At 39.7% G+C, this 10620-nt stretch overlaps 1 protein-coding gene and 1 pseudogene across 1 annotated transcript in view; both read left to right on the top strand.

The window, feature by feature from the left end:
• Positions 1-1288: 1288 nt before the first annotated feature.
• LOC119572279 overlaps positions 1289-10620 on the top strand; it is a 36221-nt gene continuing 26889 nt past the window's right edge. The window contains exon 1 of the mRNA XM_037919294.1: positions 1289-1343. The gene's annotated coding sequence lies outside the window, so the exon portion shown is untranslated. The remainder of the gene's footprint in view (positions 1344-10620) is intronic.
• LOC119572584 overlaps positions 2896-10620 on the top strand; it is a 24907-nt pseudogene continuing 17182 nt past the window's right edge.

Here is a 10620-nt window from a genome sequence, read left to right as displayed (position 1 = left end):
CTAGCCCATCCTCCTTCCTGCCAACCCTTGCCCTCCAATGCTTCTTACAGCACACACTCTGCCACTTCCTCTAAACCTCATCCCAAATGCTGACACTGCCTTTTTGGTGAGTTGTTCCACCAGAAACGGAGTAGGAGTGAGGGGGCTATTGAGGACTCCTCCTCCCAAAGTAAAGGGCTTTGGAGCCATCAGCAAGGCTCCAGAGGCCTCAACGGTGACAGCTCCAGCTGCCCCCCATCCACAGGAACCTCTGCTGCTAGCAAATGCTCCTGAAGTAAGGGTCAGGCACGCCCTTTGCCAGGCAAAGGAATCCTGAACCTGTCCAAAAGACTCCAGCTGCCCCAACATCCACAGGGGCCTCCGCTGCTAGACAGAATGCCCCTGAAGCAAAGGCCAGGTCCGTCCTTTGCCTAGGCAAAGAAAACCTGAACCTGTCCAAGGGAAACCTGTGGAAACTAGTTCCACAGGTCAAAAATATTAAAAAAGGGACTCCCCGGATCCTGGAAAGGGACAGCCTAAGGTTTGAGGCAAACCTTGACCACAGGTGCTGCCAAACACCTTATAAGAAATAATCTAAAGAACTGGATACCCTAATCCAATGGAACTGTCGGGATATTCATGCAAAATGGGAAAACTGCAACATCTGACAGCTTTATGGAACCAGTTTTGTGTAGCCTACAAGAAATTTTGACCAGGGAAAATCGTCCCCATTTTCCTGAGAGGATTCCAAGTTCAAGCCCCTTATGGAACCTTTGACAATGGACCTCATGGAGGAGTAGCAGTAATGGTATGTCAAGATTTCCCCCTTTCCAGGCCATCCACCTGCAGACAAAACTGCAGGTGAAGGCTGTGAGAATAGGCTTGACACGACCTTACACTAGATAGACAAATATATATCTATACACATATGTATATATGTATATGTGTGTATGCATGCATCATATATAAATTATATATACATATATATAAATTTATATTTTGCGTATTAAATTACGTATATTCGTACGAAAAAAGGGAAAGCAGAGACAGGGCGTAAGAGATGATTGAAGTCAGTATACGAGTGCTGCGGGCATACTACATAAATATACACAAGTATATATCTTACATGTATAGATGAATATTTCTTAGCTAGGGTGCGTAAATAGCAAATGATTTTTATAATATATCCCAATACTTCAGTTCTATTGACGTCACCACAAGCTGGCCCTGTGTTGCCCATCCTGACACCTGAGTCCCCAAAGACACAGCAGCAAAACGCCACTGCTTTGTATAAAAAAGCCGACTCAAAATCCAGTCACCACACGACTTCACACCCTGTAGAAGTTCCAGTGTCACTTTTGGTTGTGAGTATCCGTTTGTATATATATGCGTGTGTACGTAATATGTGTATATAAATATATATTAAATTTTATGTATGTATATGTTAGATATGTATAAATGTGTGTATATGTACAATAATATATATATATATATATATAATATTATGTATTATATATATATATATATATATATATATATATATATATATATATTTCATATGTGTATAATTTTCTATATATATTCTGTATACACATATATAATATAATGTGTAAATATATATATAAATACTGTATATACATTTTGTATTTATACATGTTTATATATATAATGTATTGTAATATGAAATAGTATATGTAGGTGTATGTATGTAATACATGTATTTTATTTATAAAATATTTATATATATGTATATATATATATATATATATATTATATATATGGGGACGCGGTGGCCGAATGGTTGAGCGTCGGACTCAGGACTGTCACGACGGTAATCTGAGTTCGATGGAACTTCACCTCGATTGCCTGCCTAGCCCTGGGTGGCCAACCAGCCCAAAATCAGTGCCGGAAAAATAGAGATGGTGACTCAAAAAAAAAACAAAAAAAAACGGGCGAAGGCAATGGCAAACCACCGCTCTAAATTGCCAAGAAAAATCAGGGAAAGCCCATGATTCCCAAAGGGCCCGCGGTGGCCGATGGCTGGAGCATCGAGCTCAAGACTGTCACGACGGCAATCTGAGTTCGGGGGTTCGAGTCCCCGGGCCGGCGCGTTTTTCCCCTTTGGGGCAAGGAACTTCACCTCGATTGCCTACCTAGCCACTGGGGGGACCAAACCCCAAGTCAATTTGCTGGTCCCAAGCCCGGATAAAATAGAGAGAATGATTACCTAAAAAGGTAACACCGCACTCTCCGTGGAAAGGAACTGGGGACCCTACCACGTACTCACTCCAAGAGCATTACAACATAAAAACTACAATTAAGTATCATGCTGTGACCACGGCGGCTCAGACATGAACCTACCTTTAAAAGAAAAATATGTAGATAGTAATTGTGCATATATATATATATATATATATATATATATATATTATATATATATATATATATATATATATTACACAATATCTATGTGTATTCTTTCATATGTATCACTTGTGTGTATATATATATATATATATATATATATAATATATTATTTGTGTGTTTTGGGGTGTGGTGTGTGTGTGTGTGTGTGTGTGTGTATGAGTGTGTACTATTACCTATCTGTGTATATACATTTTTGTATATATATTTTTAAATATATATATATATATATTATATATATATATATATATTTATATATTTATATATAATGTGTATTTTGTATATCTTTGTATATGCATATGCCTATTTATACATGTTTTTTTTTATTTAGAGAATAATATATCCTATTTGGGCAGCTGGCTAGGTTCTAAAATGTACACATGCTAGATGGGTAGCTATATATAAAGATACACAGATATATGGGAAAGAACAGTGTTTAACAATAACTAGCCATAACAAACACTTTTTCCAGAGTGAGTCACCATCGTCATCATGAAGGAGCTGTTGATGCTGCTCGCGCTCGCGCCGCCATGGTGGCGGTTTCAGGCTTCCAGGGGAAGAGGTAAGTTCCCGAGAGCTTTCCTGATTCCAAACACAACGCATATTAATACGTTGTAACGAACAGGACGAGCCATTTCAAAGAAGTTTCATGGAACATATCCAAAATCCCTGTTTTCTTCTGCCTCTTACTTCTGTTTATGCACGTGCAAAGACCACTGAACGTCCGCTCTACATGACAAAAAGAGCCAATATCAGTTACAATGGTCAGTTTCATCCCCTGAAGTTAATTATCACTGCTTTTATATGGAAGGCAAAAATTTCCCTTTATGTAGTTTCTGTTCAGAATTAAGATTTTTTTGCCATTAACTGACGCAAAAATGAAAGGCATCATTCAAGTATTTTTCTTTTTTTAACTACCCCGTTAAAAGACCCTAAGTAACTTATAAAATTTTCATCTAGTTGCTTTTACATGAGATTATATCAGTTAGTGAGGAAATAAAAAAGCTATAATAAACTAAGATGTGTACTAGTATTACATAACTTATGAAACTACTGTAAACTATAAAACTGAAACCAGTTTTCATTTGCTAAGATTTCATGAAAAGTAAACTTGGATCATCCTCTTGAACGGTGAATGCCACGAGCTGATACACGATGTGATGCATAAAGAAAACATGAGGAAATCATAGGAAGTTGTATGGAGGAAATGGAATCGTCCTTTAAACTAGAAAGGGGAGTAATTAGCCAATGACATTTGACATATCAGGGATAAATTAACTATGTCACCGGGGAAACCCTTTCAAAGTCCAATGTTTTGGTGACTAGGCACCTGGAGTCATCTATGTGTAAACATATTAATAAACTGTGGAATAAGGTTAGTGATGCTGCATGTAAGCTAAACACTGGGTTAAGTTTAAAAGGAAGTAAAAATGAAAAACCCAAAGGGCCTGGACGCGGTCGACGACCCGGTGGCCGCAGAGGGCGTAACGAGGAAAGAAAAAGTCCTCATATGATGCGGTTCATTTCAAGTCTTTCTGAAGCAAATCAAACGCCCTAGCCGAGTGTAAACTTCGAGAAGGAAGACCTTCTCACAGTGAGTTTGATTCGCTCTTTCTGTATCTAAACTTACACCAAAAGTAAAGTTTTGTTAGCAGGTCACTGTAACTAATGTACTTTTTTTATTTTACCATCTGGCATAGACATAAAGAACTTAATATATTCCCTTTGCGGGCACCAAAGGTTGAATCCTTCTAGTACTTCAACATATTTCTCTCTTATATATAAAAGGATGATGGTTTTTTTTGATGCGACGACGTTTTCCCCGAAGACTTGATCGCCAAATTAGAAGAAGCAGAGCAACTACGCAAGCAGAGGCTATGTTGGCTGCCATTAAGGACGGCGTTTGTGTAGTCGAGGAGGCGAAACCCCAAAGTAAGGCTTCCATACTCGCTGAAACTATATCAACTGCCACTATGATCTGAAAATTTTTCTTTAAATGTTCTTCTAACTGAATAAAATAAGCTCATGTAGAATTTTTATTCACAAGCATTTTAGTACAACGAAATTGTTTACACTAATGGTTACGTTCTCTTTATCCGTAGTTGATGCTGGTCTTCGATTTCCCTAAAGTGCCTCAAAGAAGTGTGTAAAGACGGAACTGGCCCATCTCTGAAAAAGCAAACAAAAAACACGGAAAGAGCAAAGCAACGGTTACCGTAAATCCCATCGACGATCCTTTCAAATTGATAACTGAGCCTGTAAATGCTGATTCGATTCGGATATTTTGAATCCAGAATCTAATCTCTTTTCTATATCTCTATGTCAACAGTATAACTACGACGATGAAATATATTCAGGAAAGCAATTGTTGCTGCCAGATTTCCCTAGAAATTGACATTTAAAGGTCTTTTAATTTCATTCCACTTCAACCCCTAATAACATTTTTGTCCTGCTCCAAGAATTTCTTTTAACCAAAAAGGGAGAATTTAAAAAGACTGAATAGTAAAAGGTGTTTTTGAGGGGGTAGCAAAATACGAGACATTTTATAGTACTATCAGGATGAGTAAGTATCAACACAATATGTGGAAATGTCCTTTTGACACTAGTAAACATTCTCTAAGTATAATGAAGTCTCTGCTTTAATCTATCATGAATTTATTTAGTATTACGTCTGCCCTTGGCTAGGACCTGTCATATAGATTTGGTTGGCAACCAGATCCACGTACAGATTTGAAATTACTATTTAACACCAAAGAGGTATATCATAGACCTTTGTGTTGACCTTGGCTGCAATTCTGCTGTCTCTGCTTTCTAATTCGCATAAAATTTTTCCCTGATTTCATTGTGGTACAAGTTCCTTCAGTTTTCCCCAAGGAAAAAACAGACGTTTTAAAATCGCATGTATATGCATTTTCTGTATAAGTAATTTAATGAAATGGTAACAGTTTTGGAGGATCAAAGCTTTTAACGACTAAATATTGCTAGTAAATTATAGCAGCAACAAAACAGTAAATTTGAACGCATATAAATGCTCAGCAACGACTGTCTCCTGTCGGTCTTCCTTCATATACATGTTTTTTTTCCTTCTTTCTTATTTTCACAGGAATTAATATGGAAAATTTATCAGCTTTCAACAGTGAGGCGGTATTGTCTAATATTTTTGGGATATTTAACATATCTACCGTCATCCATTCATACAAAAGACAAAGAGCTAGAAATTATTTCGAGATGCATGGAGAATAAAATTTTTTTGTCCCGATTCACATAATCTTTTTCTTAAATTTAAAAATATCTTTTGAAAGGATTCGAGAAGCCATTATAGCCAGGAATTCGCATGTTTTATATATATATATATATATATATTATTATTATATATTTTATGCAATTCGTGGCTTTAGTGGCTTCTCGAAATATATATAAATATACATATGCGAATTCGTGGCTTTAAAATGTCTTCTCGAAATTATATATATATATATTATATATATATATATATATATATATATATATATATATATATATCTAAATGTCATCATCATCGACTCATGACCAAGGGGCTAACGCCGACGGGGGCGCATGGCTGCACCCCCCCTTCGCTTCCAGCCACGAGAGTCCCTCATGGCGAGTCTCAAGGTAGGCCTTCGGCCCATCCCGGGAGGGCCCGTCGAGCTGCCCAAAATATGACCTCCTAGGTCGTCCCATGGGCCTCCTCCACCCAGGATTGTCTCGCAGACAGACAACCTGATGGCAGGGCATCCACAGGGAAACGACTAGGTGCCCATATATCCTGAGCTGGTGATCCCAGATTATGCAAGTAACAGGTCTCATGCCAGTCTCACTGTGTCCTGCAACTGTACCCCATGATCCGAAGAAGAGACTTGTTTTCAAGGCAATGTCAAGGTCGAGCCTTGACATTGCCAAGTGTTCGCACACTGACTTTGGATAGTAGCTCTGCCAGGTATCCAGTCCATGCAGATGTTGAAAAGTGGTTGGTGCAAGGACACAGCCCTGTCTCACCCTACATTAACAGGGAAAAAGTTCGACAGGCCCCTACTACACTTTGTAGCCTTTTAGTTCCGGTATATAGGGTTGCTATTTAGCCAAAAATCCCGTGTCAGAATTCCCCTAAATCTCAGAATCTCCCATTGTGATTCCCCCCTAATGGAAGCCCCCTTGCCGCAGTGGGGGGCTTAAGGTCCCAATGATCTGGCGAACTGAACCAGAGGGCTACCCATACTGTAAGGGTCACCATTTAGGGATGAGACAAAATGCTTCCTGGTGCACCAAGGCCTATGAGAGGGGTTGGGGCCCCACCCCTGGTTTTCATTCCATCTTGGACCAGGGAGAGCTCTCCCACATGTGTTTGCTGTGCAGGGCATCCCGTATTACCAGGGACAGTCCTGGAATTGAGAAATGCTGCACGCTGCGCCCTGCAGCTAGTGACATAACTCTTTGGTCCTCTTTCTGGTTAGACGGGGGCTGATCAAGGCCCAGTCAGTCATCGGCTGGTCAAATATGGCTAGGGTCAAGCAGGTACTATTTAGTCAGTAGCGCATAGGTCCCGCGACTGCCATCAGTACTGTAATAGTGGCTGCGTATATTTCCTCATTACCCCTGTCCCCCCTAACGAACCGCCTTGCCGCGGTGGGGGGGCTTGAGGTCCCAATGATCGGTGGGGCCAGACCAGAGGCTACCCATACTGGAGGGGTCACCAGTGAGGGATGAGACAAAATGGCTTCCGGGTGCACCAAGGCTTATGAAGGGGATGGTGCACCCACCCTGGTTCATTCCATCTTGGCCAGGAGAACTCTCCACGTGTTTTTTGCCGGCGTGGCTCCCGAAATACCAGGAACAGGAGTCCTGGAGGTTGAGCAATGCTGCACGCTGCGCCCTGCAGCTAGTAACACACCTCTTTGGTCCTTTATTCTGGTTAGACGGGTGGCTTTATCAAGGCCCGTCAAGTCAAACGGCTGGTCAAATTGGCTAGGGTCAAGCAGGTACTATTCAGTCGGCAGCGCTAGGTCCCGCGACTGCCCTCAGTACTGTAACAGTGGCTGCGTATATTTCCTCATTACCCCCGTGGCTGGTGGGAGATTTTGAGCCCCAAATATAGCTTTCCCCCCGTTGACTCCATGGTGGGTGGGGGGTTGGGGAATTTAAGAATTCTAAATTTTTATGAGTACTCCAAATTTACAAAGATCTAGTTCTCTCCCTGACGACCTACGCATCCCCTGGCCACTCCTTCTGGAACATCACATGTCACTGTGGAACCTTTCCAGCTTCCAAAGGGCAAGATGGGAATCGCAATGGTTCCCAGTCCCCCAAACCAGGTAAGAAGGAGAAATGCCCCTCCTCAATCCTTTAAGGAAATCTTACCTGGTAAATATGAAAGTATTTCATATAGAAAAGTACCTAGTAGTGAAGCCCATTGATGGTGTATCAATCATGGATCTTGATATTTTTAAAGTACATTGGAAAATAGTTGAGGGATGTCAACTGATCCTCGCATCACCCCACAGCGAGATGGTAGCCTGATAGTTGAGGTTTCGTCACCAAAAAAGTGACCGTCTGCATGCGATATGCGAATCCCTGGGCCTAAAGTTTCATGTTCTCACAAAACCCTCAATCAGTGTAAGGGAATTGTCTTTTCCCGAGACCTGATAGGTATTCTGAGGAGAAACTGTTAGGGGAAACTAGGGAATTTTAATGTAGTGACAGTAAAACGTTTAGGAAGAAAGTTGATGTTTTGGGAAACCCAGCCCGACACCAGCTCTCCTTCTAACTTTTAACCCGTTAGTCCTTCCAGAATCAGTTAAGTTGGCATGGTACCACCTAAAAGTAAAGCCATATGTGCCCAACCCTATGTATGCTTCCACTGCCAGGGTTATGGCATGGAGCCAACTCTTGCCGTTTTAAGGAAAATAACAAACCAAGAGTACGTGTAAAGTGTGGTACAACAGGTCATCAAGGGGATGACAACTGTCCAGGTCCATATTGCTGTTTTCCACTGCAAAGTGCTCATGAAGCTTCTTCAAAGCAATGTAAAATGTACAAAATTTGAAAAAGAATTTTTGGTAATAAGAACAAGGAGAAGTTAGTTTTCCAAGGCACGCAACGTGCCCGTGTGCTGTTTGCACAGCCAGGTAAATCCTTTGCTTCGGTTCTAGCCCATCCTCCTTCCCACCAACCCTCGCCCTCTGGTGCTTCTTACCCCACACACTCTGCCCTTCCTTTAACCCTCAGTCCCCAATTGCTGAAACTGCCTCTTGTTAATTGTTCTACCAGAAGGGAGTGGGAGTGAAAGGTCTATTGAGGAGACTCCTCCCAAATAAGGTCATTGGAGCCATCGGGTTTAGGCTCCAGCACCTTAGATACGAAAAGGTAGACGCAAACTCTAAAAAATGACGACGGGGCTACGTCTCTTTAGTTCCCATTCCACCCCAACCCTAATAACGTTTGTGTCCCTCACGAGTATGTAGCTTAAACCAAAGACTGCGTATGAGATGTTAGAATGGTTGAATAAAAAGAGGTGCTTTTTGAGCGAGGGGGATAGGCGAGACAGTTTATAACATCTATGAGGATGAGTGTGTATCAATATATGTAAATTTTTTCTTTTAAGTTTTATTCATATTAGCTATAATAATTTTAGTACTAGTAGTAATGTTCACTTGCCATATCTCTAAGCATAATGAAACCTCTGCTTTCATCTATCATGAATTCGTATATAATTAACAATGGTGCTTCGTGTGTGTGTGTGTGGTGTGTTTTGTGCATATGAATGTGTTATATAATTATAGTATCTAAAAATATACATGTAAGCACATCAGTATTGGCGCATTAGTTTCTCAAAATATTTTGACAGATTGCAATAAAGCGTAGGGGTCGTCTGCCCAGGGCCTGCCCGCATAGATTTAGGTGTGCAATCAGAACCGCTTTCAGATTTGTAATGAACTAAAAAAGTGGTCCATGATGGTCCAAAAGGGACGAGTTCTTTTAAATTCTGTGGCACACTTCTGTCTGCTCTGGCCACAAATCTAGTGTCTCTGCTTTCTAAGGCCCTTTTGTAGCATCTCCGGAAACCCTAACAATCTGATACATCCTTAAAAATGTTTCCCCTTATGCATACTATATTTGAAACCTTTTGAAACATCTTTCGCTTTGTTAGCATCTAGGTTGATACAAAAGGCCCTTTTTGGTAGCATCTCCGAAACCCTACACTTTGATACACTTTAATACTATCCTAAAACATGCTTGCCCTTTACACGCACATTATTGGAATCAGTTGAATCATCTTTACATTTGTATGCCTCCAGTTGATATAAGTGATACACTGAGGCCACCAATCAGAGTGCGATATTCTGCAATACATTTTGCGAATACCTCGGGGATTTCTGCTTGTATTAATCAAAAATCGTATTATATGCCCCTTCATATGTAAAGATGCATATAATGTTTCTGTGCAATTTTAGCAGGATATCATATCATGTTCATTCTACACGAATTAATTTGAAGTCAATAATGAGAGTCTCTGAAACGCTATGGTACAATTTTGGTGGTTTAAATTCTTCAAAATGAACCTGTGCCGGTATGATTTTAAATCTTAAAACTCAAATGTATATCTTGAGTTGTTGACATATTACTGGCATTCTTATATCAACAAACGTTTCATGATCATTGTAATCATCTTATTGTGTGATATTGGGACTGATGTGAACTTAGACGGATCGATAAGATGCAAAACTTCTAGAAATATTACTACCATTTTCTATGTAAAGAAAAATGGATGTCAGATGTAAAGGAAAATAATGAAATTTTTTTAAATCTAAGAAATACAATTGAAAGTTTTCCACTGCCTTGAAAAGGGAAAGTGATGGATAACAAACAATGAAGTAGTCAGATACTTTTTTCCATTTTATTTAAAGGTTCCATCATATTTGCTTCTAGAAAAGCACCTTAATTTTCTTTCATTAAAGTATAAAATAACAGCGAGTGTGGGTAATATATATAGCCCAGATATAGATGATAGACCAATATATATCTATACACTATGTATATATGTATATATGTGTATGCATTCATACATATATAATTATATATCATATATATAAATTTATATTTTACGTATTAAATTATGTATATTCGTACAGAAAAGAGGGAAAGGCAGAGATAGGGCGTAAGAGCTAATTGAAGATTCAGTATACGAGTGCTGCGGGCATA

This window comes from Penaeus monodon, chromosome 4 (assembly GCF_015228065.2).
Source record: "Penaeus monodon isolate SGIC_2016 chromosome 4, NSTDA_Pmon_1, whole genome shotgun sequence".
Classification (NCBI taxonomy): domain Eukaryota; kingdom Metazoa; phylum Arthropoda; class Malacostraca; order Decapoda; family Penaeidae; genus Penaeus; species Penaeus monodon.
Note: the sequence above shows the minus strand (reverse complement) of the source record. Positions and strands in the feature narration are given on the sequence as shown.